Genomic DNA, 13,022 nt, shown 5'->3' with positions numbered 1-13,022 from the left:
CTTTTTACATCTCACCTGCAAAACCAGCCCCAGTCACTTAGGCAGGAAGGAGAGAGAAGGCTTTGGAAAGAACTGGAGAGCAAAAGATTTTCTTATAAAAAAAGAAATGGGGGGATGTAATATACAAAGCTGCTCTCCCACCCTTTCCAATGCAGCCATTTCCCTGCCTCCCAACTACTGTCAGTCTGTGAACATCCTAGCTAGCTACTGGTTCATCAGTCAGCTTGCAAGTGTCCTTCTCCATTATTGGTCCCGTTAGCCCGGCAGGATTCTTAAAGATAGCTTCTTTTCTCACTTGCTTTTCCTCCTCCTCGCTTTCCACTCTCTCTAGCGTGTGCCCTTTCTCTTTTCCTCTCATTTTCTCTTACCCTGCAGGAGACACTCTGTTTGCTTAATAAATTCCCTTATGTGATCTCCTGTGTCCGGCGTGGTTTTGTGGGATTTCCTTACACAAAGGTGTAGAAGACTAGAGTTTTGGGGCTACAGATAATGAATTTAAAGGTCATCAGTATATAGGGGGAATGAGAAAGGATGAGTCCCTGTGCAGACTGTAGAAAGAGAATGATCTGGAATGAGTCGTGAAAACTCCCATTTTACTTAGGAGAAAAATCCCTAATTCTTACTTAGAAGAAATGGGAGGGAAAGAAAAGGAGGCAATGAGGGACATTGAGAAAGAGTAGAGTGACCAGAGAGAAAGGAGAGCTGGGAAGTGTGACTCTCCAGAACTCAAGAGGAGTTAAGCAAGACACTGTGCAGGTCACTTTCCTCACTGAAAACTATGATCCCCATTTCTACAATCCCCATCCTTCAGCCTGCAGCTGTGTTTTCTTGAGCAGGGGTTTAAGATGCCAGGGTCCAAGAGATGATGATGTCATATGAAACTCTGCATCCAAGGACAGGACAAGTCCATCAGCCAGATCAGATCAAAGCTGAGGGACTGCCACCAAGGCTGGCCTGAGGGCGCCTTTGCCTTTCCCTGGGAACAGCTCATCCCCAAGCAATGTGGGCTGAGGGTTGAGTGTTCAGGTGGTAGAGTCTGAAGGAAGAGGAGCTTGGGGGAGGGGCTGGTCTTTGTGTCTTTTCAATCCCTTCCCACAAGGCTGCTCCGGCCAAGACCAGGCTGCTTGTCAGTCATATGCACAATTTCACACTTACCCCCTACCACCCTCCTGAGCTGTCAAACCTGCTGGGCAATGGCTCAGATTACTGGCTTGGCAGTCACACTACTACCCATGGCTCTGATTTTCTTTCCTGTGCTGGTCGGAGCTCTTCCTACACTCTGCACAGTATTAGCCCAAGGCGGCTTTCTTCAGGTAGAGACCAACTCACCTGGTGCCCTAAATCCTACACCAGGCAGGTGACCTTTGCTTAGGGGCCCTCAGCCTCCCAGTTCCCAGAGAAACTTCCCCCATGTGGCTGCCACGTTTCCACCTTCCCTGGCACCGAGGCGGAAGCATCCGGCTCTGTCTCTGCATTGCATTGGTAGACACGGGACTTGTATCAGGTTACCTCCCAGAGCCAGACTTCCCAGAGAATAACACGCCCTGGGGTGGTGGGGAGATGGGCAGACCAACCCGACTTGTCCAACCTCTCCTCCCCTGCTAGCAGGCAGGCTCCCCGGGCCATCTCAGGCTGAGTCCTAACTTCAGAGTCACTCTGTTCATTCCAGTTCTTAAAAAATTTGAAACTACCTGAATTTAAAAATGCATCTCATAGTCAAGTCAGATTCCATCAACTGCTCCCCCCAGCCCCTCCCAGAACAGTCTCCATTTATACCTTTAATGGGAGGTATTTTGCTAGCTCACTAGCAAAAGCTTCCCTCTCCTGACGGAGCCACTTTTTGACACTGGTAAGGACAGGAGTGTGGACACCCTTTCGGTGACTGCCTGTAGTTGTGGTCTTATCCCCTGGTCAGTTACACTGGCCTAGCTCATCTTCTGCAGGCTAAATGTGGACACTCGGTGGCCCAATAGGCTCCTGAGGTTGAGGGACTCAACCCCAAACAACTCCATAGCACTGGGGGTCCTTGGTGAGAAAGGTTAGGCCTGATCTAGCCACCTTCCCCCCACCTCCACTCTGTCAAAGCTCCACTTCTTGACTTTTGCCCTGATTCTTGCACCTACCTCTGCTGACCCAGCCGGGCCAGTGGTCACAGGCAGGAGGCAATCTGTGCACCTTCTCTTCCCAACGGGTCCACACCATCGTTTTTCCCTCGGAAGTCTCCCCTTCTCCTGTGCCAAGCCTATTGGCTGAGCAGTCATTTAATGAGAGATTAATGAGCGGGCCCCCTGAGGGAGGAGAGAAGAAATAAGGATAGGCAGGAAGGAGACAAACAGGGAATGAAAGACGGACCTTAACTTTGGACCTAAGACTCCATGAACACACTCACCTTCACTTCCCAGCCTTGCTCTTCCTCCAGGCCTGAATTCTTAAAAGGTCCAATAAATCCCAGAGTACTAAGTCCAGTTAGTGTTAGTGCCTACACACCTTGTTAGCTTATAAAATCTATTTTTAGACTAATTAAAAGAAGCCTAGAGAAGAGAGATGAAGAGACCCACGATATCGGTCCAGTCCAAGCACTGTCTATGAACAGATAAGGTCAACCTCAAGTTCCTAAAAAGAACCAGACCACCTGGCCTACTCTGTGCTCCATGAGCAAAAGAATGGAGCTCATTGTCAGATGCCACTCCACATACCTCTCATGCTTGACATTTATACAAAGACGTTTAAACAAAGACGTTTGAGACACCCGAACACAACTCACTCTGGAGGGTCTGTATTCCCTCTCCCTGTGGGTGCATGACCTGCTGTATTCCTTACTTTCCTGAATAAATCTCTGCTTGTGCCTCTTTGGACACATCCTAAAGTTCCTTTCCTCAACCTGAAGTCAAGAACCTGCAAGGGCAGAGTTGAGGTCCCCTTCTCTCTCCTGGGGACCGCCTCGGGAGTGACACTCCCTCAATGTTGATACTGCCAAGGAAAGCCTCTGTGCCCCCGCCACTCCCAGCACCACTTTGGTCAAGTTTTCACCTCCATAAAGAGAAGAATGGTTCTAGACAAACCCTGAATGTCCCTGAGAAGCAGCTTCCACCCAGCTTCATATCAGAGGGACAGGGGCCTACCCATTCTGCCCAGAGCATCTGTCCCTCAGCAAGCACTAGGGCTGAAGATCTCAAGCTTTGGTGTTCAGCTCCTGGAGGGCTTGTGAACACACAGACTGTTGATCCCCACCCATCAGAGTTTCTGAATCTGCAGTTGGGGGTTCTAGCAAGTTCCCAGGGGATGCTGACGCTGTTGGTCTGAGAATCTCCTCTGAGACCCACTGCTCTTGAGACTATGGCTGAGCTACAAAGCTGGGTGCAGGCCTGTAATCCCAGCAACTGGGGAGGTGGAGACAGGAGGATCACAAGTTCAAACTGGGAAACTTAGCAAGTCCTTGTCTCAAAATAAAAAATAAAAAGGGCTGGGACCCCCAGAATATAGGGTCTTTTGTGCCTTTTGTTTTCAGCAGTGGATCCTAGACATCATTTTGAGGAAAAGAGGGAAGATCCCATTGGTGCCACGACTATCTTGTTACAGTAGCCCCACTCCCACGCCAACCCCTCCCTGGCTGTAATAGGTGGAGTTAAGCTGTGGGAGAGGCAGGAAACAAGGTCACCACGTTGGCTGCACCTCATCTGAGTGGGAGGGCTCAGTCTCCACTTTTTAGTAGGAATTAAATCCTGCAATGGGCCTCCAGGTGAAAGGGAGAATTTCCTCAGAAGCTGAGCTGAGCTATTTATTAGACATAAGACTATATCAAAATCCCTGCCATTTTAAGATCAGAATGTCCTTCCTGGGGCTTTGAATTCCAGGCAGAACGCACAAAAGGAGGTATGACCTCTTGCAGTGGCTGCCTCCTTGTTCTCTCTTTGGACACTCTGGCTCCTCCCAGGACTCACCCTAAGGAACTAGCTATATCAGCTGACACCCTCTTAAGCCCCTGGCTGGGAACAGTCCCCAGATCTCACAGGCTAGGGCTTTGTAGTGCCCCTGTGTGTATTGCTCTGTGTTCCTCCCGGTGGCCAGAGGTGTGGGTTGGTGGGGAGAAACGAGTGGTGGGAAGGGAGCTAAGAGGCCCAGCTCCTCCCCTCCTTGGGGAGCTAGAGTGACTTTTCTTCTGGATGTCACACTCACCCAGTGGACTTTCCAGTAGCCGTGGGAGACACAATGCCCCACAGAGAAGTGCTGGGTCCTGGCAACCACTCAACACAACCTCCTGTCCTCATTTTAATCTTTTATATTATTTTGAAAAAAAAAATTACTAGGCATGATGGTGCAGGTCTGTAGTCCTGCAACTGGGGGGTGTGAGCAGAGGCAGGAGAATCACAAGTTCAAAGCCATACTGGGAAACTTAGCAAGACCTTGTCACAAAATAAAAAATAAAAAGGACTAGGACTGTAGCTTAGCAACAGATAACCCTGAGTTCAATCCCCAGGACCACAAAGTAATAATAATAATTTTTACTTGATTTTCTTGGGTTTTGAGAGAGGAATCTGAAATTCTTTTAATTTCTGGGAAAAAATATATTTTCCAGTAGTACTTCCAGCCTCAAGTTCTTCCTGAGGGACCCTTCTTCTACTAAGTGACCATCTTCTTTGCCTACAGCCTCTATACTCCAACTTGTGAGTTGGGTACCCCATATCCAAGACAAATGGTTCTAGAAGGTTCTGTAACTTACTCAAGGTGACAGAATCAAACTGAGGTAGCCATGCTCCAGAGTCTAAACTTCAAGTTAGGTAAAACGATTTCTTTCTGATTCCTTCCCTCCACTTATTTCTGTATTACCATAGGTAGACAATCCCCTTCAGATATTTTTTAATTGAAACTTCCCATGATGAACCTGGTGCCTCTGACTGGAGGTCAGGGGGACCTGGAAGACACTCCTTAAATATCCCTTCCTAAAACCCAGCCTTTCCCCAGCTTCTGAAGCCTTGACTGACCCCCTCTGCTCTTCACAAACATCTCTTTGGGCCACTTTCTTATTGTTGAGAAAGATCCAATTCACCTACTTTCAGCATTTTCCATCTGTCCATGAGTTCCTGGAAGCTTGTCACCTGCTCTGACAGCACTTCTCCCACAGCTAATGAGCACCAATGGTTCCTCCAGAGTATTCAAGGGACTGAACTTGTCATTTTATTTCCTGACCTTGGGTGTGTGGCAATTACTTCAAGTTTTCCTTCCACTTCCATCCAGAAGGATGATACGCCCACCATAAGCTATTAATCCTTTCATCTCCCCTTTCTCTATTCCCTGATGACTCTGCTACCAGAGTATGTTTGAATCTACCCACTGAATTCCCTAAATCCAGGATCATAATCATGACTTGGTAGCGTGCCAACCCCTTGGCCCTGGCTGAGAATAGGAGGAGGAAAATGCTGGTCATGGGAAAAGTTGTGGCTTTTGCCAAACCAAACTCTTAAGTGTTTTTAAGGTGAGCCTAATCTGGCCTTGGAAGCCAGTATCAGCCCCAGTATCAGCCACATTAGGAAAATGTCACTTCTTTTTCTTTTTGTTAAATCTCCCTGTCTATCTGGGTGGCTGGTCTTGAGCATGGTTTTATTTTTGTGTTGGAAGTCTTCTAGTGATTCTCAGATTCTCCTGTGTGCTGAGCACTGAGATCCACTGACTTGGGTCCACACCAACTGCAAACAAGAGTTGAATTTGCTCATGGGATAGAGGCTGCTTTGTGAGGCAGAGCACAGCACTTGCTGGAAACTTCATGTTCCTTCTCCTTTGGGCTCCACTGATATTCCACTTGACTCTCCAAGGGCAGGGACAGAGGGGCTCTCTGTAGGAGGTGACCCCAAGCTCATTTTATCACTCCAGGTCTCGGAGGCAAGACAAGGAAGTGGCACAAACAAGGTCTGCAGAAGGTTGACCAGAAGGCCTTTGTCCCTCCTGCCAACACACAGGTCCTGATGGGAGATCCAACTGTGTCCTTAAGTCCCATCTCAGAGGACCTTCTTTTGAGGTACAGTAAGAAGGTAGGGACACCCTCAAATTTCCTTAGAAGGGTCAACCTGTATGCCGTTACCATGACTTGGAACCCGAAGCACATCCATAACGTCATGTGTTGGAGATTCTCGCTTGGCACCATTGTCCCTGAATGACATAGAAGCCACGTGAGATTCCAGGAGTACACAGAAGACAAGGAGGGAGCCTTCGGGCAAGGTCTGGAAAGTCCTGGGCAAGAAGCTCCTGAGAAACTGCTCTGTGGTGTTGAGTCAGGGGTGAAGAGGTATTTTCAGACCCTTTAAACATTTCAGAGTGTTTTGGGGTTTTAGTAGAATCCCTTATAGTGTAGCTAGGTGGTTCTAAAGTGTGTTCTGAGGGCCAGCAGCATTGACATCACCTGGGAGCATGTTGGAAAATGAAAATTCTCTGACCCCACCCAGACCTACAGACTCCAAAATGTTAGGGGTGGGACTAGGCATTTGAGACCACTGTTTAGGACACGGGCTACCCCTCCTTGATGTTCAGGAAGTCACAGATTGGTCACGTTTGCTAGATTTTCTTTGTAGCTTTCCTAAGGACAAGATGTCCCTGTCAGTGTCCACGGCACTTGCATAGAGACAGAATTGATGGCTAGTTGTGAAGAGACTGGGCTATTTTTACATATTGATTTAATAACTTTTCCATTTTCCTATTCCAGCCTAAAGAATGGCAGTCCTGGGCTGGGGTTGGGGCTCAGTGGTAGAGCATTTGCCTAGCACATGTGAGGCACTGGCTTCGATTCTCAACACCACATAAAAAGTAAATAAAGTTATTTTTAAAAAAGAATGAGGGCGGGGGAGATAGCTCAGTTGGTAGAGTACTTGTCTTGCATGCACAAGGCCCTGGGTTCAATCCCCAGCACTGCAAAAAAAAAAAAAAAAAAAAAAAAAAAAAAGCAGTCCTGATAGCCTGCACTGGAGAGTGACAGGGAAGAAAAGTCATGCCTGCCAGTCCCCATAGGAAAGGTGCAGAGCATCCTTCCCTTTGCTGCAGAAGCCCCTAGGCTGGTGACTGTGAAGCCCCAGGTGTTTGCTTGCTGTGTACCTGCTGGAGCCGGGTGAAGAGCAAGCAGAGTCTACGGAGAGAGACCTCATGTCTTTCCTGGACACCAAGCAGCTACTGCATGCCAGATTCTGTCTGGGATGAATGGGACAGAGACATAGAAAGTCATGCACTTTGTTCTTGAGGTGAGCAAGAGCATTTGAATACATCAAAAAGGTCTAACTCATGGAGTAGGTCTCAGTTCAGGCTGCCATAATTAAGTACCTTCAACTGGGGAGCTTATCAACAACAAAAAGTATTTTGCACCATTTGGGAGGCTGGAAATCCAAGACTAATTCAGCAGTAAATTTCATGTCTGGCAGGTGCCTGTCTCCTGGTTCATGGAGGGCTGATTGTATACAGTGTCCTCACATGGTGGAAGGTGCAAGGGATCTCTTGGGGGTCTCTTATAACAGCATTAATCCCATTCATGGGGGGCCCATTCTTAAGACATAATCACCTTCTAAATGACCCACCTGAAACCATCACATTGGGCATATGTGTGCAAATATCCAGTCCACAATGGGAGATGATCAGAACTTTGTCTCCTTCAGCCATGGTTGGGAGGTGGGGAGGTCAGGTGGGAACTTACTTGATCCATATTATCATGAGATGGACTGGGTAGTAGCTGGCTTTCCTCTTTCCTGGTGTTGGAGACTCCCCCCTAACAGCTGGGTCCTCCTTGACATGGGAGGATGCATCTCTGCTCCTGTAGCTGCCTATAACCATCTGCAGCTCCTTGCATGCAGGAGGAACCTCCAGTTCCTTTCTCATCCACATGGCCCTGTCCTGGGTGCTTGTCCCCTTTTACATCTGCCTTCCTCCTCTGAGAGCTGACTATGCTCTACTTGCTCCCCTGAAACCCATTGAAAATGACTCATTGACTCATTGAAAATGAACTCCTAGGATTTTATGCTTTCCCCTGAACCCCTTGCAGCAAATTCCTACCATGCTTTCGCTCTTGCTGTAGATTCATATGAATTGACTCAAGTCTGCCAAGGACGAAGCTGAAAGTAGGAGCCTGATGCCACAAGACAACCCACAGGTGCCTCAGCCTGCTCAGCCCTCACTTCCCTCTGCCTGCCCAGAGTGAGTTTTCTGCTTTTTACATCTTGCACACAGCTAGAAACAATAAACCGAAATCTCTTTTGCAATGTTTATGGAGTCCAGAGGGTTGCAGCTGTCATCTCTCATCATTCCTTTCATAACAGCTTGTTATCTCTCCGTTTAACCAGACTGACGGCCAAGGACCAAGTTCACATAGCAAACAAGTGTTTTAGATGGTATTAGGAGTGAGGTTTGTTAAGAAGATGTGCGTGAACTGTACATTAATTATCAGAGGTGTTCTAGTGTTGCAAGGGTCTACAGGACTTAGGTGGTTTTAACTCAGACAGCTTTATTACAAGCAAAGCTTACAATACAGCCACAGCAAAGAGATGTGCATTGGAAGAGGTCTGCAGGTCTCAGGCCCAGGTTTCTTTGTCCTCCCATCGCTGAGTCACATGGGTTTCCAGGTCTCAGACCACCACCAGTGCATATAAGATACCTAAGTATTAAAAACTCCAAATTTACTTGTGGTGGGGGATTTTTATAGGGAGTTGGTTTTCTAGGCACCTTCCAGGTACGTGGCCAGCCTTAAATGTCAAATGCCTCCAGGCTCCACCAAAACCACATGCATATCATAAACCCAGTAACTATTTCTAAACATTAAAGGTAGGCTTGTATGTCCTTCAGAAACCATTCAGGAACCCACGGTTAAAGAATATCATTTCTCTTTGTTTAATGCCTCCCATAGCTCCAGGCAGGTCTGGAGGTAAGCATGCGGTCAATCAAGACCAGCTGAGATTAACCAGATGAATGACATGACAGACATATTCATCAGCCACAGGAATCTGCTCCAGTCAATCCACAAGGCTTGCAACTCAGAGATAAACTAAATGTGAGTACAAGCAGTCACATGACCTTGAGAAGCACTGGAAACCGAAACACAGGCAATGTGGCCAAGGGCATCTGAACATAGTCAATTATTTGTACCTGGGTGATGTCTCTGTGGGGTTCACAGTCCCCCTGAGCCCCCCTTAAGCATGCCAATGCTACTCCAGTGATATGTGGGACTTGTGGAATGTGACTATTCAGGTGATGTTGGTGTTGGAAAAAGTGTGCAGAACCCTTTCATTAAGACGTACAGGCATCCTGTTCAGCTGCAGGTCTGTTTTGGTCAACTTTTTTGCTGCTACTACTCAAAGACCCAACCAGAACAATTGTAGAGGGGGAAATATTTATTTTGGGACTCACGGTTTCAGAGGTCTCAATCCATAGAGAGCAGGTTCCTTTCCTTGGGGCTCAAGGTAAGGAAGAACATCATAGCAGAGGAGTATGGTAGAGGGAAGCAGCTCACATGATGATCAGAAAGCAGGGGCGGGGGAGGGGAGACTCTACTTACCAGATTCAAAATATATACCCCATAGCCACGCCCCCAATGAACCACGTCCTCCAGCCACACCCCACCTGCCTCCAGTTATCACTCAGTTAATCCCATTAGGAATTAATTAACAGATTAGGCTAAGGTTATAACCCAATCCCTTCTCCTCCAAACCTTCTTGCATTGTCTCATACGTGAGTTTTGGGGGGACACCTCACATCCAAACCATAATAAGGTCCTTCCAGGACGATTAGGTAGTTCTTCTATGTTCTTCCCATCTCTCCTTGTAGCAATTCATCTTCCCATAGTTGGAACTATTGTAACAACAGGAAAGAGTGAACTAGGTATGGGAGTGTAAGGAAGGAAGATGTACAACTCAATCAACCTCTTAACAGCTTATTCCTTTGGCTGAATTGAAGCTGTTCCCTTGATAGTTTCTGTGGTAGCAGCAAAACTCCTGGAATTACCGTTTCCATACTTTAATAGTTCAACTACTGTCTTAATCAATGCAGGGAAACTACTGTCACTGGGGACCCAGGGAATGGAGCCATTATGTTTTAGTAAAATGGCTTATCATACCTTATCATCTCCTAAGGTATAGGAAATTGAACCATGCTCATGACAGCAAGGTCTTGCAGGTGACAGTAACAGGGTGGAGAGCTGAAGTCTCTAAATGAGTGCTTGAAACTCAGACCTCAGATGCTCCCCTTGGACTGTAATGTGAGAGAGAAACTTCTGCTTTTTCCAGGCACTAAATTATTTATTGTGCCTCTTGGTTCACCATCTAGCTTTGCTCTATCCAGTACAGAAAGGGGCATCTAGAACTGGGATGATTTTGTAAAGTGTGTGTGTGTGTGTGTGTGTGTGTGTGTGTGTGTATGCACACACACACACAACAGATACTGTAGTTTAGTGAGCTGGGATTATTTTTGTGGCAGATCAGAATATTTTCACAACTGAGTAGGCATCTCTGATAACTTAGAAGGCAGACCCAAGCCTGTATGCTCTTGGGGAAGCAACTAGAAAGAGCCAGAATTTTAGTGCATTGGCTCTTGGGTATGGTGGCTGATTTGAGCAGCCACAGTGGGCATCCCACCTGCATCCCCATGTCTTAGTTGTTCGATGTACATGGCCCCATTTCCATCGATCAGTAGTACCACCTGACTTTTGGGTGCTGGTCTGTGTTGAAGATGGACTTCACTGGCCTGGGACAAAGCACTGCAGGTCCAGGTTTGGAGGATAGTTTGCTATTGAATCAAATGGACAAGAAGGAAAGCGTGGGAGTGCAGAGAGCAGAACACAGGCTTTGGTGCAGATATCTGGCTTTGAATCCACTTTTCATCACTGGCTCTGTCACCTGGAGCAAATTATTCAAATTCTCTGTGCAGGAGTCTCTTCATTTAACAAGGAGTTAAATGACCCATGCCAACTGCTCATCACAGAGCCTTGTAAAGAGCTGGCCCTTAAGAACTGAGAGCTCTTATTGGTAGAAACATGCAGGTGTCCCCTGACATCTGGCCACAATGGTCAGCTTTCCATTGAAATGTAAGTGAAGTGCCACACTTGACTCACAGGTAGGATTGTACATATGGTGGTTTTACTGCAGTGTTTGAGAGACTCTCAGTGTAGATCTCCATGGATTCCTGTCTAGTGGAAGGTGAAAACGTCCTGAACTCCTTCGGAGGGCCCAGGACCATGAAAGAGTCCTAAACTCCCACAGAGGACCCAGGACCATGGAAGCTGCTTTTACCTAAGAGAGCCCTGCCACCTTGTGGCCACATTTCATTTCATACTCACAGGCAAAGGTGGGCATCTTGAAGTCAATTGAAAATTGTTTCAGGAACAGCAAACTTGCCCTTACAGGTGAAGGTGCTTGTAGCCTTCACCCTCATCTTGAGAATTCCTTCATACAGTTCTCCTTGCAAGTTCCTGGACCTTGTGACCCTCTACCAACGAGTTCTGAAATCTCTCTGGCTTTTACTAAACATCACATGGAAGCCTCACTCTATGTCTGGAAAAATATATAATTATATGGGTCCAAAAGTGAGAGGAAATTTGAGACTATCTGGGACATTCAGATAGGTTGTTACTTTGCACAGGCTCAGTATGCATGCTGCACCGTGGAAGTCAATCTGTCAAGAGGCCCAGTGGTGGCAGAGAAAGAATTTTATTAAGTTAAGCTAAGTGGAAGATGTCAGGGATTCTCTTTCCTAAAGAACCATCTTGCAGGGGTGGTTTAAATAGGAGATGGGTGATGGCAGACTGGCGGGCACCTTCTCACACATGGAAATTTGTCAGATGCTGCACCTCTGATCCAAATGGCCTAATCAAGAGATGCTTTCCAGTTCTGCAGATCTCAAAAACAAAGGTCACTGTCTGCTGGGGGCTATTGCTGTCACTGCTTAGTTGGTCCACCAGGCAGTTCCTAACTTAACCAATGAAGGGTAGAAGGGGTAGCTGCCCCGAAGCCCTCTTGCTGACCACCAAACCTGGTAATGAAAGAAAACATACTTCACCTGGAGAGCGTGAAAGACAGGTGCCAAAGTTAAATAAGGAGTCAAGCATGAGATCTCAGGCCTCAGTCTCAAAACTTGTTATTGAATCCTTATGTTAAGTCCAAACTTATGTTTTTGCAGTCACTCTGCACAATAAAAGCTTCTGATGGTCAAATGAATCCCTTGATCTTGACCTGAAATTAAACTCTGAACAGACGTAGATTTTATTCTCTTTCCCATTTTTTTCTTGATCTGCTTAACCTGGGTCAGGGGAGAATCTTAAGTGGTGAGTTGATGTGTTGAGCAAGTGCACAAAAGCTCTCTGCAAATAGCAAATATTGCAAACACCCAGAACCATATTCATCTGCCATCTGCAGCTTATAAATCATGAATCTATTTCCCAGTTTTTTTGTTTTTTTGTTTTTGTTTTTTTTTTGCTTTTATTTTTTTGCAGTGCTAGGGATTGAACCCAGGGCCTCATGCATGCTGGGCAAGCAACTCTCCCACCAGTCACCTCTCCACCAACCTCATCCTCTAGTTTTCAGACCTAAGTGGTAGGACCAGACCTATTCATATCTTATGGATTGCTCTGGACCAGTGATTCCCAAATGAGTTCTCTGGGCCAGTGGGACCAGCATCTCCACAGAATTAGGTTGAGAATTCTTAGGCTGTTCTTCAGACCCACTGAATCAGAAGTTCAAGGGAAGGGCACCATTGAGTGTGACGAACCTTCCAGATGACACAGGCCTCACTCAAATTTGAGTACCAGTGCCCACAACAGGCACATCGATGTTACCTACTGGAGACCAACCACTGAAGAGTCAAAATGTTCTAGAAGTGGATGGGCAGAGAAAAAAAAAATAGAGATTTGCAATTTTATTCCAGTAGTTCAGAGTCTGCCCTCTGTGGACTTAGCAGTTTGAAGAACTCTCCCATCACAGTTAATGGGCATTGAGATCACTTTTTCTTGCCAGTATGAATCTGCACTGTGCAAACATTCCTCTTCCCAGAGAAGGCAGGATGCTTTT

Source organism: Sciurus vulgaris (genome assembly GCF_902686455.1).
Source record: "Sciurus vulgaris genome assembly, chromosome: 15".
In the NCBI taxonomy this organism is placed as follows: Eukaryota; Metazoa; Chordata; class Mammalia; order Rodentia; family Sciuridae; genus Sciurus; species Sciurus vulgaris.
This window is presented reverse-complemented; position numbering follows the sequence as displayed.